A 20,859-nucleotide genomic window follows, 5' to 3' on the forward strand; every position below is an offset into this window, starting at 1 on the left:
AGATAATTTGTACACAAGATTTTGTGACATACACACACATACATCCGGACATTTGTTTAAAACTTCAAATATATGCATTCTAGATAAAAATAAGTCCATATAACCCATTTTTAAAACATCGAAAATCGTCACGAATACAAAGCTTCCTCGTGAGGAGAGGAAACAAAATTATGAAAAATTACATTAAACAATTTTGATTAATTTTTATAGTAACGCACATAATTTTTTTAAAAAATATGTAATTTAGCTACTATAGTTAAATAATAATATTTATAAGAAATCGTGTAAATATGTATGTATGTAAATACATACATCCGGACAATTGATTAGGATCTCATATAACATGTTCCCAAACAGCACAATGTCTTACAGTAGTGCTACTGTGAGCGACATCTGTAGGATTCGTAAGCTTACCTCGTAAAGCTGTAGTAGATACAAGGTGTTCTAAAATGTTCCGCTCTACAGTAAGCTTACACCTAAAGCCCGTGGTAAGATTACATCCACAACTCATGGTAAGCTTACACTTATAACCCGTGGTAAGCTTACACCCATAACTCACGGTAAGCTTACACCTATAACTCACGGTAAGCTTACACCTAAAGCTGACGGTAAGCTTACAGCTTAATTTTATTGTAAGCTAACTGGTAAATTTCGCAGTAAATCATGCCACATTAAAATAAAGCATATTTTGTTAAATATAATAAACAAGGAAAATAGTTTTATATGTTTTTTTATTTTAGAATCTTACACAGTCTTTTTAAAAAACATTATGAAATATTAAAGTATTATAAATATTAAATATTGTATTGGGTCAGAATTTGATGAATGGTTCATCTAAAATATTTGAATATTAATTAATTCTCAAGATAAGATTAATTCTTACTCCTAATGTGTTTAAAACTATTGTTCGAAATTTATTAGAAAGAAAATAAAAAATATTCATTGCAAATTTTTTTAAAATAAAAACTTTGAGTGGTCCTAAATTAAATACTTTAAATACTAAAAAAGAAAAAATTTTTTTACAATAATGAATGAAAATTTCATTGCAATTTTATGAAATAAAAATTACTTTATATTGATCAAACGTCTTCAATTATAAATCCAAAGTATTAAACAACCCTTTCAAGACAAAAAAAAGTATTTTTTTCTGCAAAAGAATTTTTACTTAAAACTACTTAAAAATTCAAATTTTTGATAACTGGACAAAAACGTTTTTCTGGGTTCTACATTTCACAAACTTATTTCTTCGATCACATTAGAAGTAGAGAAGCGATATTGCAAATTAAATTTTCTTATTTTAGTTGAGCTGATTTAGAAATCCTGCCCAATATTATAAAAAACGGCAGATTATTTATATGTAACATGATGATGTTAATAGAAATTTTTTAACCATGTCCACTTGATAGAAAAGACCTGTAACAAAATATTATAAATTTAATGTAATATTGATGTTAATTGAATTAAAAAAATTGTTTTAGAATATTAGTAGTATAGTAGATAAAAGATTTTTTTACCTCCTTCAGCTGGTTTTCATCTACTGTCCAATTTGTATTTCCTGAACATAAATGAATCGGCAGTCGTGTCCACTTAATAGAAAGGACCTGTACCAAAAACATTATAAATTTAATGCAATAATGATGATGATACATTAGTGTTCATTATTTAAAGCTCATAAGTGTTAGAAAAGTTCAAAAAATGCTTTTTAAGAATTTATATGTTTAATACTGTAAGTATTTTTAAAAAATTTTTAAAAAATTGTCATTATGTTTGTAAACAATATATGTGTCATTTTCCACCTAGTGCAAAATTTTATTTTCTTTGCATTTTTTTAAGAAATCTGGTGCACATATTGTAATAAATGCAAAGGGAAAAACGAATTTATATTTTCATCAACAATAGCTACTATTGTCGTTTTTACTTAAAAATTCTTATTTTATCTTTAGAAGCTATTTTACATTCTCATCATCATAAGAAAGTATTATTAGTTGCCGAAAAGTCTTAGTAAAGCTTCACCAAAGTTCTATTTACATAAGAAAATAGTAATTGTATTGTAAAATATAATAATAAATATAAAAATGATTGATAGTTTGATTAGTAGTCTATATTAATAAAATTGGAAAAGATGAAACACTTTATAACAAAATTGAGGAACAATTTTTTGTGTCGTTATTGAGTTAGCCATATTTATAAAATTTATTATTTATAAATTGTTCGTTATTGTTTATTATTTATCCTTATTTAAATAAAAATGGAAATTAAATTGATTTTTATCAAATTCGAAAATATTGTTTAATAATAGCACTAAATTGTAATTTAGTTTAATATTAAAATGAATAAAATTTTAAGAATAACTAAATTGTACGCTAAGTGGAAAATCATCCATAAGCTTTAAATCGAATTTGAAAAATTTGTAAAGAAAATTATTCATTGGTAGAAAAAATGTAACTTACATTGTTTATAAAAATGTTTCGCAACTCCTTCAGATACGAAAACGAAACATATTACTTTCCTTATAGTTGTATGGGATTTGGTAATGGCTTGCTAAAAAAGCAAAGAATAAAATTTAGAGAAGGTATTGAAACAGAAAAGAATAATAACAAATAATAAATAAATTTAAAAAAAAGTATAATATTATTGATACTTACGTTTTTCTATTGTCTCGAATTCTACAATTGGACAGCCATGAGCTAATATATTTGTCAATTTCTGTACTTGTTATATTATTTGATTGCAGTAACCACAAGGCAGCATCTATGCATGTAACAATGATGAAACATATTATTTAATTCTTTTCCTTTATCATAATTCAAATAATTTTGAATCAGTTTTCATATACTTTGTTTTCATGTACTTTCTCAAAATCAATTATAGATTCATTTTAAAAGTATATAAAATTATATTTCATTTAGTTAAATTTTCGTATATTTTTATCTGAAATATTATATTTGCAGCAAAAGTTGAAAATGGTTAATTTCGTCCGAGTTCCACACAATGCTCAAACGTCCTCAATTATAAATCCAAAGTATTAACCAACCATTTCAAGACAAAAATAACGTATTTTTTGTACTCTTAAATTTATCAAATAGAACTCTGCAAAAGAATTTTCACTTAAAACTACTTAAAAATTCAAATTTTAATAACTGGGCAAAAACGTTTTTTTGGGTTCTACATTTCACAAACCTATTTCTTCGATCACATTAGAAGTAAAGAAGCGATATTGCAAATATAGAAAAGACTTATAACAAAAAATTATAAATTTAATGTGATATTGATATTAATTGAATTAAAAAAATTGTGTTAGAATATTAGTAGTATAGTAGATAGAAGATTTTTTTACCTCCTTCAGCTTGTTTTCATCTACTGTCCAATTTGAATTTCCTGAGCATAAATGAATCGGCAGTTTTACTGGCAAAAAGCTGCATTGATAAAGCTTGCACTTGATAAACGAATTAACATATTTATAAATTAGGTCTCGCACTGGCTAACTTGGAAAGAACCTGAAAAAAGTTTAGATTTATTTTCAAGAAAAAAAATAGAATTGAAAATTACAAATGTATAATGTTAGCCCCATAGCAACGAAAATTTTATAAAAATTTAATATTTATTGCAATTTTGGAAATACTCAATTTAACAAGTTAAGTGAAAAGTGTGTAAAAAATGTAAATGTCGCGATGAAGTACATGTTTGGCTAAAAATTTTCCTGAATAATTAAATTGCATTTTATCCTAATAGTCGAAAATTTATTTTAAATATTTAAAAAAATTTTGTGCAAAATATTTCGCTTTTAAATTTTTACATTACTTTCACTAAACTTTGCGATTAAATATTCAGAAAATTGCAATAAATATTTAATAAATTTTCGGTGCTGTAGGTGATTTATTAACTTTATTGTTGAAAAAATTCAATGAAAGTCTGTTGGTATCGTTTAAATAAAAACAAGAATTAAAATAAGAAATAGTAAACATTATAACGACGTGATGCAAAAAAGGTAAACTTTAAAATATAATGAAAATAACTCATAAAAGTTTTATTAAAAATGATAAACTTGAATAATTGAAATGAAAACTAATGAAACTTTAATAAAAAAATATAATGTTGTGCTTTTTCCTTGATCAATCTTCTCTTATAAAGAGAATAATATGAGTTGCAAACACTCTGTAAAACAACTTTTACTAATTATATCTTAAGAATCTTACTGATAAAATGTTCTTTTTACAGATTTATGTAAAAACGAAGTATTACTTTTATATTTTATATTCCAATTACGATCTAGCATTTTAACTACACACTTTTGACATATTTTCCTATCAAAAAATTAAAACAGAAAAAATTCGATCTTTTTGGCCAAAAATGTTAGAAAACTCCTAAAAGTAAATCTGAAATTTCGAAAATTTTCGTTATGCAAAAACATACTAAAAAGGGTGCTTAGTAAATTAGAAAAAATTCAATTCTTCTATTTTGGTAAAATTACAAGTTCGTTACAATATGCATCTATGTTGAATGGAAATTGGCGTGAATATCATTTACGGAATATTCATGGTTTTCGAATTTCAGGATTATCGATTCAAGAATATGAAATATTGATAATTACCAATCTTACAATGAGCAGCGTATATATTAATGCGATTTTGAGGATGTGCAAATATTTATGTCATCGAAATCATAGATATTTGTCATCCAGTGTAGAATTTTTCCAAATCTGTTCATTAATTTGAGAAAACGCTATTCAGTAAATTGTGTAATTGATCTTGTAAACTGAAAGTAATAATTTTGGTATTAATATTACCTTATTAGCATTCGTACCATTACGTACCATTGTTTCAATTGAAATTAAATGTAAATACGATTAAATTTATTTACTTTTTCCTTTAAATTTGGCTCAATTCCGTACATTTGTATTGAAATCTATTTTCAGTTTCTATAAACACTTTTCGTTCATTCATCATGAAGCCAATTTAGTCCTCACCCAAAATCGTGATGAAATATGAAACATCAACAGAGTAAATCAAATTTCATATAAGAAACTGATACGTTCACTCTTATTCTTAAAATATTTAAATTTAATTTGAAAAATAATTTAGATCATTTTAAAAAGTAACATCAATTTTAATTTTGATTATGAAAATTTATATTAATTAAACAAAATTAAAGTTTTAGGTTTAATACTGAGGCAAAAAATTGAGGATACTCACTGGTAATTTTTGAACAAAATGATATCCAGAGTTTTCTTGTCTTAGAATGTCTCATCAGTCATTGCTTATTTGATTATTTTTCATATGTGATTACCAAAAGTTTAAACTGTTTTTCCTTTTTTTGTATTTCATTTCAATTTGACGGGGTATTTTTCATTGGTAAAAATCAATTGAAATCTTGTGTCTCCTATAAGAACTCCTCTGACAATTGTAATTAATTTTTTTACGTAATAAAATTAACAATTTTTGATATTAACTGAAAATTTTTTGCAGGATGTACAAATTGGAATTAGTACTTTGAATTGATTGAAATTATGTCGACTTTGAAAACTCCTGAAAAAATTGTTAACAAAAAATTTTTATTATTGTATATTAAATTTTAAATTAATTTTTTTCGACTTTAGAGTTACAGCGTTGCCAAAGGTATTTGTATTAAATTTTTTTAAATTTGTTATTTATTTTATATTTTTATTATTGTTAAATATTATAATATTATTACAATTATTGAAATTAATCAATTAATTAGAATATAATAATTATATAATATTAAAAATATTAAATATTATTGATAAAATTTCATTTCCACTTATTTTTCTTAGAACTTCTGGACATGTGACAACTCTCAATTAATTTTGTAAATAATAAAGTAATTTTTATATTATAGTATTTGTTTTTGAGTATTTTATTCAAATAATGATATACATTACCTCAAGAGCAATTTTGATTTCATCGTCCACGTATTTAGATGCTTTTCCATTATCAGCATAAGATTTCATTCAGAGTATAAGAGTCGCAAATTATTATTTGCCCAGTAAAAGCAGGTTCATTGAAAATGTCTTGTGCCAACATTGTAAAATTTTGACGTAATATTAGTTTAATGCTTATATTTATTATGCATTAAATAGTATATTTAATATTATAATAGAGCATTTAATTTACAAAATTCGGATTCTTCACCATTTTTTAAACGACAATAAGTTAAAACTAAAAAGGAATAGGATAATTCTAATAAAATTACAATTTATTGAAAGGAAAGTAAAAAATTGCGTAAAAAATTGCATAAGAAATTTTTGATGGAAGAAAAACTATTTTTGTTTTCTTTCCTGAAGTAATGGGATTACTACATTTCCTTCCGACGTCGGAATTTTCCACGCCTTTGATATAGTATCTGTTATTGGTACGCAATATTTTTCACTTTCATTATCGTCCTGAGTCATATAAATGTTAATAAGCCTTGAATCAGGTTCGTCATATAAGCCGTTTTTAAAACAAAGTTTATGTCCAATTATCCGAATGTCTTGAGAATTATATTTTACAATATTCTCTGCGATTAAAAAGGTTCCGTCATTCAGCAGAACACAATTATTCTTCATACTATCACAATTTATTGTAAGTCCTTTTGCTTCAACAATTTTATACTGTTCAGGAACATTTATCAAGCAATCTAGAGTTAAAGGGCCCTTATTATGAGAATGTTTCAAAATGATATTTTCAATCGAACGATTTTTTTGACTATTCTCAGTTTCTGCATACCGTCGAGCAAGTTGCTGTAGCGGCTTGTTCCCTTTTCTTATCATCCTCTTTACACTGGACATATAATTTTCAAATATGAAGGCGCTGAAATTGTTCAAATTTCCATATCGTTCGACATCTTTAAAAATATGCAGTAAATTGTGCACATTATAAGAAATGAACTCTTTTCCACATAACAATGCAAAATTTTTCACAAATAATTGCAACATTTCTTGGGCAACCTCAATGTTCTAGGATCGGAAATATGTCTTTCGCTTATGAGGATTAAAACTGCTGTATTAAATAACAAAAAGTGTGAATAAAGATTACTTGGAAATCCATCTACATTTTTCAAAACTACAACACCAGCATATAATAGAAAAGTACGGAATTCCGTTGCTTTCCAAAACTTAAATTCCCATAGTGATCTTGGTTTTCTGTTAAATTCATGAGGAATGAAATTTCGCAATAAGAGTAATCTATCTGATATAATTTTTATTGATGTAGAAGGGATTTTTACTTTAGATTTACCGAGTACCCATAAAGAGATAAGTTTTTTCATAACTCCGAGCAAAATTAGATGCATGTAATCGAGAGGGACAGAGGTGACACAGCCAAACTCCGGAAGTTCTGTAAGAACTGTTTGGATACCTGATTCTAAGTTGTTATATTTATTAAGCTTAAAATCCTTGTCATTTTTTAATAGGAATGGTCCTGTACCAGGTAAGCAAACCCTTCCCTTCTTTATTTTACCCTTTTTTGGGACAAGTGGTCTGTGGCATACTCCTTTTATCAGACATTTGGAGCAGCAATAATTCCCTGTATGGCCTTTTAAATATAATACAAAAGATTTGGCTGGAGCGTCGCAAATTATGGCCTCTATTTTTATATTATTGTTCTTCACTCCCTCTTTACAAACATTTAGTGCCTCTTGTACAAATGGATTAAGAAATTCATTTGCATCCAATGGTTTTGCTGTCCCGTAGAAGGCACCGATGGGGTAAACGGTCTCTGAATTGACTTCTGAACATAAAATTAAACAAAACGAGTTGGTTCCGCATTTCGAAATAGGTACACCATCTACATTTATCATTAATTTTATAGTCCCATCCTTCACACCTTTACGTCTCCTTTCATGAATTATGTTATCCACAGCTCTTTTCAAACCAAAATGGTGATAAGTTCCTCCACACATTTCGGTAGTTTCAGTCTTCCTAAGTGTCCCCATCAAAGTTCGTGCATCAAGTGGTAAATTGACATCAAACACTCTTAACAAAAGTAACAAAGCAGTCAGCGCAACTAGAGTTATATGAAAATTCAAAGCTTATTGACGTAACTGTGTTGAAAATTCCGTATCCTTCATACGCGCCTCATCGTCACTTGGATAATCTGGAATTTCAAAGTCATCTTCGCTAAGTTCACTGTCAGTTTTTCTTGTGTCTTCATTAGTAGTTATTTCAGTATCGCTGTCGGAAGAATCGTCATTTAGAATAAAATTATCCGTAGCATTGTAATCCATTGCAAAGGACTCGCTCCCATTAGTCTCATTACACTGTTCTCTTGAATTTTCATTATTGCCAGTAAATAATGAAGACGAACTAAAGTCAATGGTTGACCTGCCTGCATTTGATTGAGGTCCGTTGTCAGCAAATGAAGGTAACTTGGTATTGGATAAAGGAAGTTGTACGTCAAGGTCTCCTGTCTCAGTGTTTTCGAGCGAATTAAAGTTTACGTTCAAGTTACTTGCAGCTAATGGAAGTCCGTTGTCATTGGATGACTGGAAGTGTATGTTAGATATTCCGGGTTCACTTTTTTCGACATTTGTAGATGAATTCATCTGAGATTGCAAAAAGTTACGGTCAGCTAAAATACGATCTTGAACGATCTTTCGCAAGCGGCGTTCGGATATGCCACATACTTTGGATTCTTTCTTTGTGACTTTTCCCATGATTGCTAAAATTAATTTATAACACTATCAAAAATACAGAAAGAATTCACATTACAAATTTTAATAATCTTCTACTTAATTTTTGCTCGCTAAGCTAAGTGGTCAGTAACCTTCAAATTCAATAAATTTGAATCAAATAAATGGTATTTAATAAAAATACAGAAATGATTGCTTCGAATAAAAAAAACTATTTGGTTCAAAAAACATATATTATTCATTGATCTAGTAACCCATTAATTATATGAAATAAATATTTTAGCAGCATAGTTAAAATAGAACCAATCGCATTCATTGTTTAGTCTTTAAAACTTTCTACTTTACAATTTTTTCTTTGCATTTCTTCAAAAATTTAATGAAATACACAATATTACTTACACACTTGAGAGCTCACAAGAGGAAGTTAAAGTTGCAGTACTCAAACCGTAGTCAGGATGTCCCAAATCGGTATTTTCCAAATTCTTTAACGTAAAATTTAATTTTAATAAGTTAGTAAAGAAATTATTTAAAATAAGAATACATCTTTTCATTTAAAAAAGTATGTTCTCATGTCAGTTTATTATAATACTTCACGAAAAATTAGAAAAAGTTTCTGACATTGTTTCTTTAATTTCACTTTTTATTTTTCTATATAAGTTCCTTTAAATATAGTAAAATTGTAATTTATATTACGAAAAGAAATTTTTTCCTTAAACCAATTCCATCCAAAACTATATTCCTTAAATGTAATATAAATATGTAAACAGGTTTAATATGTTATTTTCATACAACGATTAATTTTAGTGAAACAATTTCAGGCTTCACAGGCTGTCCTCTATTTCCCTAAAAGACCCGTTTTCAAATTTTGGGTCCCTAAAAGTACCCTATTTTGAAACTTTTCCCTAATTTTCTCTTTTTTTCCACAAAATCAGTGTAAAATTAATTAATTTTTAAGGTTTCGTTCACACAGTGAACAGTGACAAAACTGAGAATTGGTACATTTTTGCCATTTTTTTCGAGAAAATATTTATTTATTTATTTATTTATTTATTTACACGGGCAATATCGGAATAATGCCCTGTCGTACAAAGTACTGTGTTTACAAAAATATAAGACTTATTTACTAATTGGCTGTGCCATTACTGTTTGAATTGAAAAACAAATTGCGTAATTCCTGTACAAAAGAGCTTTGTGAAATGCCAAAAAAATCTATATTGCTGTCAAACTGGTTAGCCTCTTTACTCAGTCTGTAGATAATAGAATTCTTTAAATAATCAGTTCTAGTAAACGGTAGTCTAAATAAAGGAAGAGCTCTGGGAGATCTTTGAGGTACATAAAAATCAAATAAAGATAATAGATGTGGGCAATTAATTTTACCGTTAATAATTTTGAATAGAAAAAGAAGGTCAGAAAACAAAAATCTTTGAGATAGCGAAGGAATCTTGAGTGATGATCTTAGATTTGAATAATCGTGACTAAAGTAATTGTGAGGCAAAATATAAAAATACATGAAAATCTTTCTATAAATTTGCTTGTAATTGAATTTTATCGAAAATTTTTGACATTTTTTAAAAAAAATAACAAAATACTTTAAAATCCCTCGATGAATTTACTTGTAATTGAATTTTGTGGAAAATTTTTCGCTATTTTTCTAGAAAATCAAAAACTCAAAAATCCTGTCATTTAATTACAAGGTAATTACCTTGTAATTAAATTCTTTCGAAAATTTTTTCAGTTTTTTCAAGAAAATGCAAAAATACTAAAAAATCCCCCTTGGTTTTGCAAATTAATTTTGTCTAAATTTTTGTTATTTTCTCGTGAAAATGAGAAAAAATAGAAATCTCCTAGATGGATTTGCTTCTAAATGAATTTTATCAAAATTTTTGCCATATTTTCGAGAAATATCACAAAAAATAACAAATCCCTTGACAGGAGCAAACCACCGAAAATCATCTGGAACTGGTCGCTGACATATTTTTAAAAAATCTAGTTTTAATATTATGTTAAACTAGATGAATTTCTGATTTTAATGCAAAATTAAAGCAAAATACCCTCTTCAAATTTTAATAGCACATTAATAATATTTCAAAAAAAATATCTGCAAAACTTGGAAATTTTTGAAACATCCAGAAAGAAGTTATAAGCTTCCAAAAATTTTGAAATTTTTGCAACAAAATTTTGAATTTCAATTAAAATTGTGAAATAAAATAATTTTGTGACAGTTCCATCATTTCTACTTGCAGAAAAAGCTGATTCATGTTTCTGGTAAGAAATAACATGTCTAATATTTAACAGTTTTTAAATAATAATATACTTTATAAAATTTTCTTCGAATTTTTTTAAATTTTAATTATTTTATTTTTGATTTCATTTAATTTTAAAACTTTTAAGCACAAAAAATTTTTTTCCCATGATTTTTTAATGTTTAATGTCTAAAAGAAACAAAATTTTCCCTGACTTCTGGCAACCCCGAATTTGTAAAATATTCATTTAGAGAGATTAAATTTAACCCTTGATTCAATTAAAGTGTAATATTTTTCCTACAGAATTGTAAAACGTTCCAATTGAATTTACTTTAAAATGTGAAAAAATTGTTAAGTCAAACAAATTTTGTTGAAAGTTTGAAAGAGTTGTGAAAATCTACATCATTCATGAAGTTGAAGAAAAATTAAAAAAATATTTAAGGTGAGTAAAAAATATGTAGTAATGACCGTTTACATGTGAGGTGCTTATTAACTTATTTTTATTAAGCACTTTAAGAGAAAACTGGAGAAATCCAGCACTTACCCGGGCTATTATTATTATACAACTTGAACATATCATCAAAAATAATAATCATTACTATGCAAATATTTTTAGTAATGGCTTTAAAAACCTTATAATGTTTTGTTTTTATATACAAATATCGTATTTTTGTCACAGAATTGAAAATAAGTCATTATTTTATAATTTGACGAGATACAACATAACCTCAAAAATAAACATTCCCTTATATTTTTACATACCTATTGAATTAGTTCAAAAACTGATGAATTAAAAATATAACTTGAATCGTGCTTTTTGTAGAATAATATCCCTGGATGATTGTATTCTTATGTGTACAATTAAAAGTGCTCGATCAGGGCAAACACATCCTAAATTCATATGATGACTATACATGCGATATTGAGGTTAAATATACAAAATAATATTATTACTTGCAATTCTCACAATAGCGTCTATTTATGGATCTACTCCTGTCTATGAAACAGTGATAAAATAAAAAAAGTATGAGATATTTCACTGATGTAAATTAATAATTTAAACGTGGAACGCGAGCCTGAACGAAATGCTTCTTAGCAGACGAATCTGCCATAATCAGGACCCAGCGTTTTCTCTCCTTGTGCGCAACTCAACTCTACAGCGGCCTGTTTCCACTCATTATATTAAAATTATCTATTGTACATATTTTACATTTAAATAATTACTCCTTAATAAATAAAAAAATAGAAGTTTACAATTAAACCATTTTCTACAAGAAATAATTTTAAAACAATTTTAATAATGTTTTAATATTCATATTGCGGAAATAACGTCACTGTAGACTATATAATTTCGACGTCATTTCCTCAGTATGAATATTTGCCACATAATTCTGCCAATTTTTTATATTGAAAAAGTTAAAACGTACATGCATTAAAAATATGCTTTTTATTTATCAAAAAGTAATTATTGCAATATAAAATAAACACAGCAAAGATGTAAATACAGGAGAAATAGAAGCTTATAAGTTAAGTATAGCTGCGCCATCAAGTTGCGCATAAGACGTAGCCGGCTCGTAGCTATATATTCCAAGAATTCCATTACTGATTGTGCCTCGTGTTGTGTTCATGCTCGTGATAGCGCGTTAAGTTTTATTTTATTTGTCTAATTTTAAGATTTAATTTTTCTTATATATAAATAAAGTTGGATAAGAACTAAATTTTGAAAATTGTAAGTAATAAATTATTTTAATATATCTAGTTTAACCTCTCTGTAACATAATGCAAACACGTGCGTGAACGCATGTAGATCGCATTTGAAAAAACAGACTAGGATAATCAAATTTTTCTTAGAATAGTGTTTCAGTTTTAAGGCTTACAGATGCTACTATTTTTAAGAAAAAATATTTTTTGGTCAACAGTATCCTTTTTCCAGACACACATTACATGTCTTATAAATATTCGCCCTTGAAATACATTTTTAATACTTTTATAAAGTACACAGTGTAAGTGCAAAATACTGTGATCAAAAATTATTTTTCTTTAAAAGAAAGAGGTAGAATTTTTTTCAGAAATGTCTACATTTTCGACTTATGAATTTTTTAAATGTTGGTTTCATAAAAGTAAATGTAACTTAAAATTATTATTGAGTTTAAAAACATTTCGTGGTTTACGCGTAACATTAACGCACATTTTATAGAGGTTGTTTTACTGTGATTTTTAAAAAAACTTACAAAAGAATTAAAATCTTTGTAAAAAAATAAATTTTTATAAAAAGAATAAATTAATTTAAATTTAGATAAGTTAAGAAGATATTTTGTTTATTACCTGTTTTAGAAAATTGAAAACAATTGTATGACAAGCAGAAACAACGAGGGGTACTTCTCAAAAAAATCTAAAACTTTACTTAATCAAAGACCTTCAGGCAAATAGTCTTTTAGTAAAATATTAAAGTCCATTGCTTTAAATTTTTTGAATAAAACGCTTTTTAAAAATTGCGCTTTTACCACAATTGAAGACTATTACTACAAATAATCAAACTTTCTATTTCTTGATACCAAAGTTTTTGATGTTTTTTTGGATGTCGAATACGATATTGAGTCCCAGAATTGTCTGGCACGTCAGGATTTTAAAGAAAATGGTGGTATAATCCCAAAAAAAGGGGTTTTGTGTTTTTAATTATTTTGTTTGTTTTTTAAATTTAAAGTGCTAGATATTTCAAAAGTCTTAAATTAAAGCTTGCAAGCATTAATTCGGACCAAATAAATTAAAAATTTCCAAAAACCAGTTTTTAGGGATTTTTGTCCCCACTTTTCGCGAAATCCTGATATATGCACTTTTGGGACGTGCAATCGTGTTCAGTATCTAAAAATACATTGGTAACCACTACGATATCAAGAAAAAAGTTTTATTATTTGTAGACCTGCGGCTGTATACTTTCCCAATTCCGAGTATAGCCTCCACAGTGGACCGTTGGAGAAAAAGGAACATAGTTCCTGTCTCGACAAAAACTGTTTCTGTCTTTTTTAATCCAACTGTCCACCGCAGAAGCATACTCAGAATTATGGAGGTATACATGCGCCGAAATAGTTTATAATTACGGCCAGTAAGCAATTCTTAAAACGCATTTTTTTGGAAAAATTTAAAATAATGATAAGTTGTTATTTCCCTCCCACGAAAAATGCAAGTTATTTTCGTGATATTTTATTAAACGATCCGAACCCCGATGAAAGTTGGACTGATAATGGCAAAAAGTGGTCAATAAAGAAAACATATCGCTTCTACGGTATGCATTCTTTTTAAAAATTATTATTATTACTATTATCATTAAAATAATATTACTGAAAAATGATTTTCAGAAACTCTGGAAGAAGCCGAAAGTAAAATCGAAAATTACATAAAAATGTCTGATTTGGAGACAGACGACGAAATTAATCGAGAGATTTTGAAAAAAACCAGACACCTAAGGGCAAAGAAAATAATTTCTTCAAGTGATTCTGAACAAGAAATGGAGAAACAAAATTTAAAGTTAAAATTTAACCCCTCCATCCCATCAGCTTTGAAAGGTATGCGTTCCCTGGGAATTTAAAAATAATAATTTGCTCTACACCCTGTTTATCAAATATAAATGACTAATTAAGAAACTAACTTATTATCATAAGAGTAAAAAAAATCGGTGTTTAGTTTACTTATCTAAATGTTTATAATTTCAAATTTTACGATTATTTAAACAATTTTCTTTCAATATACATATAACATTAATGTATTTTGGTTCCACAGACAATAAAACCAGTGAATCGTCTGCGAGTGGGAAGAATGAAGCAGGTGAAAAATTGTCTCCATCAAATGCAGGAGAAGATAGAAGTGTGACTTTGAAAAAGAGTAAGTAAATAATTATTAAAAGAAATTTTTTGCTAAGTCATTAAGAAAAACAATGTTGTGTTGCTTCAAATCTTAACACACGAATTTCAAGTTAGACTAGTCAGAAAAAAAATTCCTCTCCTTTAAAATATTTTTTATCATAGTGATGTGTCAAATGGACAAGAAATTGAAATTGCTAGGTAGTGGTTAAAGAATTTTTATGAATCGTTTTCTTCAAACAAAAAACATTAAAAATTATGAGAGAATAAAAAACATTTTTAAATAAATTTTATAATAAAAAATTTTATGTAATTCAAGAAGAATAATTTTATTTTTCTTCGTGACTTTTAATAAAAATTTTGTAGAAAATAAACAGTCATAAATTTCTCGAATATTAAGGAATTCGTTAAATGATTTTATATTTTAATTATATTGGATGAAAAAATTCATTGATATAATTTTTAAGTAATACGATCTTCAGTTAAAATTTAGATATTAACATATTTTAATATTTCGTTTAAAGTTTCGCGACTCATCAATTTACAAATTATATAAGGGACGTTCCACGTCAACAAGGACAGGCTTCTGTCCAAAAATGGTTTTGACGGATTTCAATGTTCTAGGGCTTAAAAAATTCGTAAATTTCTATACTTTCGAATGCCGAGTGGCGTTTTTCAAAATTTTAAATGGCGGCTCCATTATGGCGCATAAATGGCAGTAAGTTTGAAAATTTAAAAATAAATTTGTGAATTAAACGTCTTAAAGAATTCCATTCAATCTAAAACACCTCATACAACAGTTTTTGGGGTCGCTGAATGCAAATATAATGTTAGTTTTCCAAAATTCAAAATAGCGAATTCAAAATGGCGGTAAAAATTTTTAAAATTGATCAAAATGGCTTAAAACTTATTTCTCAGGGGTTTTTTTGGGTCGCTTATTATGAATTTAAAGTTATTTTTAATAAATAAGCAAAAATAAAATAAATTTTAAAATGGTGGATCCAAAATGGCGGACAAATTTTTTTAAAAACGCTCGAAATTAATTGAAACTCTATTCTAGAGGGTTTTATTGGCCGCTAATTACGAATTTAAAGTTATTTTTAATAAATAAGCAAAAATAAAATAAATTCCAAAATGGCGAATCCAAAATGGCGGACAAATTTTTAAAAACGCTCGAAATTAATTGAAATTCTATTCTAAGGGGTTTTCATGGCCGCTGATTACGAATTTAATGTTATTTTTATTAAATAAGCAAAAATAAAATAAATTCCAAAATGGCAGATCCAAAATGGCGGACAAATTTTTTTAAAAACGCTCGAAAATGATTGAAACTCTTTCCTTGGGAGTTTTCCTGGCCGCTGATTACGAATTTAAAGTTATTTTTAATAAATAAGCAAACATAAAATAAATTCCAAAATGGCGGACAAAAATTTAAAAAACGCTTGAGATTAATTAAAACTCTATTCAATGGGAAGTATCTGGCCACTGATTTAGAATTATGCAAACTGGTATTCCCGAAAAGGACTGATTGTAGTTTAAATTGAAGATTTTGGAATTATGCAAACTGGTAGTCCTGAAAAGGACTGATTGTAGTTTAAATTAACGATTTTGGAATTATGCTAACTGGTAGTCCTGAAAAAGACTGATTGTAGTTTAAATTAAAGCCAAAATAATGTGAACGAGCTAGGATAGTTTTTACAGTGGTGGGGATACGCGGCGTGGTAGGACCCAGCAACGCGCTGATTGGTCCGCCCGAGTCACATGATTTCTAGAACATGTCCATATATGGTCATATAAGAAGCGACTAATTGTGGAATAAAACTGAATCAATAGGTTTGCTTTGTGACTGGCAATATTATTAAAAAAATTTAATTACCATTATTTTATTATTAATATGTGAAATCATTAAATTACAATTGAAGCCAGATCGACAAGCTCCGGTTCGATAAGACTGTTTCCTTCGGTTGCAAACTAGAAAAAGTAGAGAGCATAGTTAGGTTCTGCAGTGTCTGTCAGTAACGTATACCTAAAAGGATCTTTGTGCCCGATGTACTTCATATACATAACCGGAAAAATAAATTTGTATTTTTTTTGTTTATCAATAATTTATTATTAATTAATTTCATTATATTCTATTAGTAATAATACTATTCGACAATTATTAATTTTTAAAAATTTCAAGTTCCAAAGAAAGATGTACATGCATAAAATACTATGTACGGCCCTCTTTGTTTTCATTTTTACGTTCGGCCAGAAAAACCACCTAGAATAGAGATTCAATCATTTTTGGTCGTTTTGAAAATCTTTGTCCGCCATTTTGGAATTTATTTTATGTTTGCTTATTTATTAAAAATAACTTTAAATTCGTAATCAGCGGCCAGGAAAACCCCCTAGGAAAGAGTTTCAATCATTTTCGAGCGTTTTTAAAAAAATTTGTCCGACATTTTGGATCCGCCATTTTGGAATTTATTTTATTTTTGCTTATTTAATAAAAATAACATTAAATTCATAATCAGCGGCCATGAAAACCTCTTAGAATAGAATTTCAATTAATTTCGAGCGTTTTTAAAAATTTGTCCGCCATTTTGGATTCGCCATTTTGGAATTTATTTTATTTTTGCTTATTTATTAAAAATAACTTTAAATTCGTAATTAGCGGCCAATAAAACCCTCTAGAATAGAGTTTCAATAAATTTAGAGCGTTTTTAAAAAAAATTGTCCGCCATTTTGGATCCACCATTTTAAAATTTATTTTACTTTTGCTTATTTATTAAAAATAACTTTAAATTCATAATAAGCGACCCAAAAAACCCCTGAGAAATAAGTTTTAAGCCATTTTGATCAATTTTAAAAAATTTTACCGCCATTTTGAATTCGCCATTTTGAATTTTGGAAAACTAACATTATATTTGCATTCAGCGACCCCAAAAACTGTTGTATGAGGTGTTTTAGATTGAATGGAATTTTTTAAGACGTTTAATTCACAAATTTATTTTTAAATTTTCAAACTTACTGCCATTTATGCGCCATAATGGAGCCGCCATTTAAAATTTTGAAAAACGCCACTCGGCATTCGAAAGTATAGAAATTTACGAATTTTTTAAGCCCTAGAACATTGAAATCCGTCAAAACCATTTTTGGGCAGAAGCCTGTCCTTGTTGACGTGGAACGTCCCATAAATATTTAAGTCTTTATCATTTTTTTAGCTGGATACTTCTCATTATTTCTATCAGCAATTTTTGTAGAATTGTTATCTAATAAGTACTTTAAGAGTGTTTTTCAAAATTTTTCAAAAAATTCTATAGTTTCTGTATGACATTTAATATGTTTCATATTTTTATTTGCGTTAGGAAACTTCAAAATTAAATCTACAACCAAACAAGTTTTTCTGAAATAGAATTTAAAAATTTATAATGACATATTAAACATGTTCAACTCTATATATACTTCTGATAAATTGTTTTGCAATAATGCAAACGCAGTTTGCGCTCTATGCTTTTGTCAAAAACTTTTTCAAGAAGATAATTGCCCAAGCCAAATATATTTATGAGGTTGTTCATATTAAGTTACATGTAAGACTTTTAGAGGGGGATCCAGCTTTTCTAACGACCAGTAGTAAAAATTGCGCTAATGTATGTTAAAAATTTAATGAGCATTTTGGTTTCACAGATCCTAAAAATCTTGCACCGTTTGAAAATAAAGAGAATGAGGTAAATGTTCAAGCGGCATTCGATGCTTTCTCAAATGCAGGTTTATATTTGGGAGTCGGTACGTAAATAATTAAAAATATTTCCATAAGAAAATTAAATAGAGGTACCAGTATGCCGATGCATAGTGCACTGTCGACTTTCTTATATCAAATTTAACTTCTTTTAAACTTAAGTTAATAAAATACGACTTTCCTTTAGTATAATCTTATTTTTACTTTTATTTCTTTGAATTAATATCAGAAATCGATTTGTTTTGCAATTAAATTTTCCTCGTTAATATTTTGAATCTACAGATGACTCTATCAATAGTCCATCTTCAAGTGGGGATAATAAAAAAAGACCTCGATCAGATACTTTCTTAAATCAAAATGCAAATTGCGAAGAGTGTAAGTAATTAATTAATTTTTGACATTTTTTATAATTAATTATCAAAAGCCCTCTCTCCATAAAAGAAATTTAATTTAAATTTACACATAAGTTTTTAATTTATTTGTTGAAAAATTAAAAGCAAGAAGACTAAAATAAAATAAAATCTTTCATTTTTAGTTACTCCTTTTGAAGCACTGATGCTGAAAAAGGTTAATAGATTAGATAAAAAGGTTGATTTCCTTTGTCAACATGTTCAAACGAATGGCAGCAGTACAGTGCAAGAAAATTTTGTGTACTCATTTTTACACAAAGATCAAGATTTACAAGTATTTCCACTCCAGAATAAGGCGATGTTTGATACTGTGGATGTGAAACTTGCACCAGACACTCCTTTATTTTCAAAAGTGGTATGTAAAAAAGTTTCTACACGGCCATCTCAGACTGTCCTCCTTCACTTTTTTTTTACTTTTTTAAATTTTATAACTTTAAAAAAATCTCCTTAAATTGTTCTCTATTGCATAAACTTTCTAATACTGTTCACCACTGCTCACTTTTTCAATAAATAACAAAGTACTTGTTTCAAATTGGCGAAAAACTTGCGTATTTTACTGGTATATAAATATTTTCTAATCCATCATATTTTTGTAATGTATTTTGTCCTTATTAACATAAATCTCAATTTTAAAGTGAATAAATACCCCACAAAAATACCTAAGAACCAAAAAATTGTAGATTGTTTTTATTTTTTGAAATAAAAATATACAAAAGCTTTTTTGCAAAAATTTCTTATGCAAGCCAATGATGTTTAAGTCTTTATAACATCTAAAATATTCAAAAAAAGTAATTTTACGTAATTAATTTTAATTAATTAATTTTACGTAATCAAAGGGTGGCAAGTCAAAAGAGTCAAGTGCCAATTTAACGAGCATTTAATTCATAATTTTTTTTATAAATAACTAACTTTTTAGAATAATTTTTTTTTAATCGATTCGTTAATTCAATCAGAAAAAAACAATTTTTTCTTTTTCTCAAAATCATATATATATTTTTTGCAATTAATGTTTTTAAAAAATATATGCATTCGATGTAATCTGAAAGTGTCACAATTTTTCTGATTTTTCTCGATAATAAGAAGTTTTATTCGAACAAATTGTATTTCCTATGTTAAAACATGATAATATCTCGAAACGGTTATCTCAGTTTTTATTTTTAATGTCCCGCAAAATTTTCAAATATGTTTTTTCATTTCCTGTTAAAACATTTTTGACGCTTGACTCCTTTTGATTTGCCACCACTCAATTAAGAAGAAAAATAATCTAATTTGCTACTTAGATACTTTTCTTGGGAGCACATCACATTTCTTTATCAATAGGTGACTTAAATTTCTAATCTAAATATAATTTTTAAAGTACATTGCACTCAAAAACATTGGGCGATATAATACTTATAGCCTGACTGTCACTGCTTTATTAAATGAAGTCGTATCATTTAAATTAGGAACAAACTTTTGCTTTGAAGGAAGAAATAAAGAGAAAAGTGCTTTTAAGGAAACTAATCTCTACAAAGTCGTTAGCAGTGAGTAAATAATAAATTTTCTATATTATTGTAAGACTTATCCAGTGCAACCGCAAGTCAAGGAAGTCGAGAAATGTCAGAAAAAAATTTTTGTGCGTTTTTCTCAAAATGACATTTTCCAAGTCGGTGACCACGATTACTCGAATACCATTAAACCGATTTATTTAAAATTTAGTGTGCTTCATTTACACATATAGGTCTAGTTCGTGATCGAAGGATTTTTTTTTATGCAAAACTTTTTTTTATATAGCTGAAAATCGACCGTATTTTTTAACGAAAATCATACTTTTGACTTTGACAGGTCGCCATTTTGTCAAATTTTTTTTTTTTAAATCCTTTGATCACGAACTAGATAATCTTATAATAAATGTAAATCAATTTCATTTTTGTATTTCAGACGAAGTATACTTGCAGAATGCTGGTCACCGCAATTCGCCTTTTTTCTTAAGGCGCCACTTCAATTGCTCATATCTCCAA

At 27.4% G+C, this 20,859-nt stretch overlaps 1 long non-coding RNA gene across 2 annotated transcripts; it reads right to left on the reverse strand.

Moving 5' to 3' along the window:
* Positions 1–987: 987 nt before the first annotated feature.
* LOC127285354 (uncharacterized) lies at positions 988–5,023 on the reverse strand. 2 transcript variants are annotated; one of them, XR_007843596.1, is made up of 7 exons: positions 4,861–5,023; positions 4,592–4,755; positions 3,338–3,497; positions 2,646–2,751; positions 2,451–2,541; positions 1,515–1,601; positions 988–1,413 (listed from the first exon to the last, which is right to left on the reverse strand). It is a non-coding gene; the product is annotated as an uncharacterized LOC127285354 (long non-coding RNA). The 2 variants fall into 2 exon arrangements; XR_007843597.1 differs by having other exon boundaries at positions 2,646–3,090.
* Positions 5,024–20,859: the final 15,836 nt, after the last annotated feature.

This window comes from Leptopilina boulardi, unplaced genomic scaffold, assembly GCF_019393585.1.
Source record: "Leptopilina boulardi isolate dan_hultmark-lab unplaced genomic scaffold, ZJU_Lbou_2.1 LbouV2_331, whole genome shotgun sequence".
NCBI classification, from domain to species: domain Eukaryota; kingdom Metazoa; phylum Arthropoda; class Insecta; order Hymenoptera; family Figitidae; genus Leptopilina; species Leptopilina boulardi.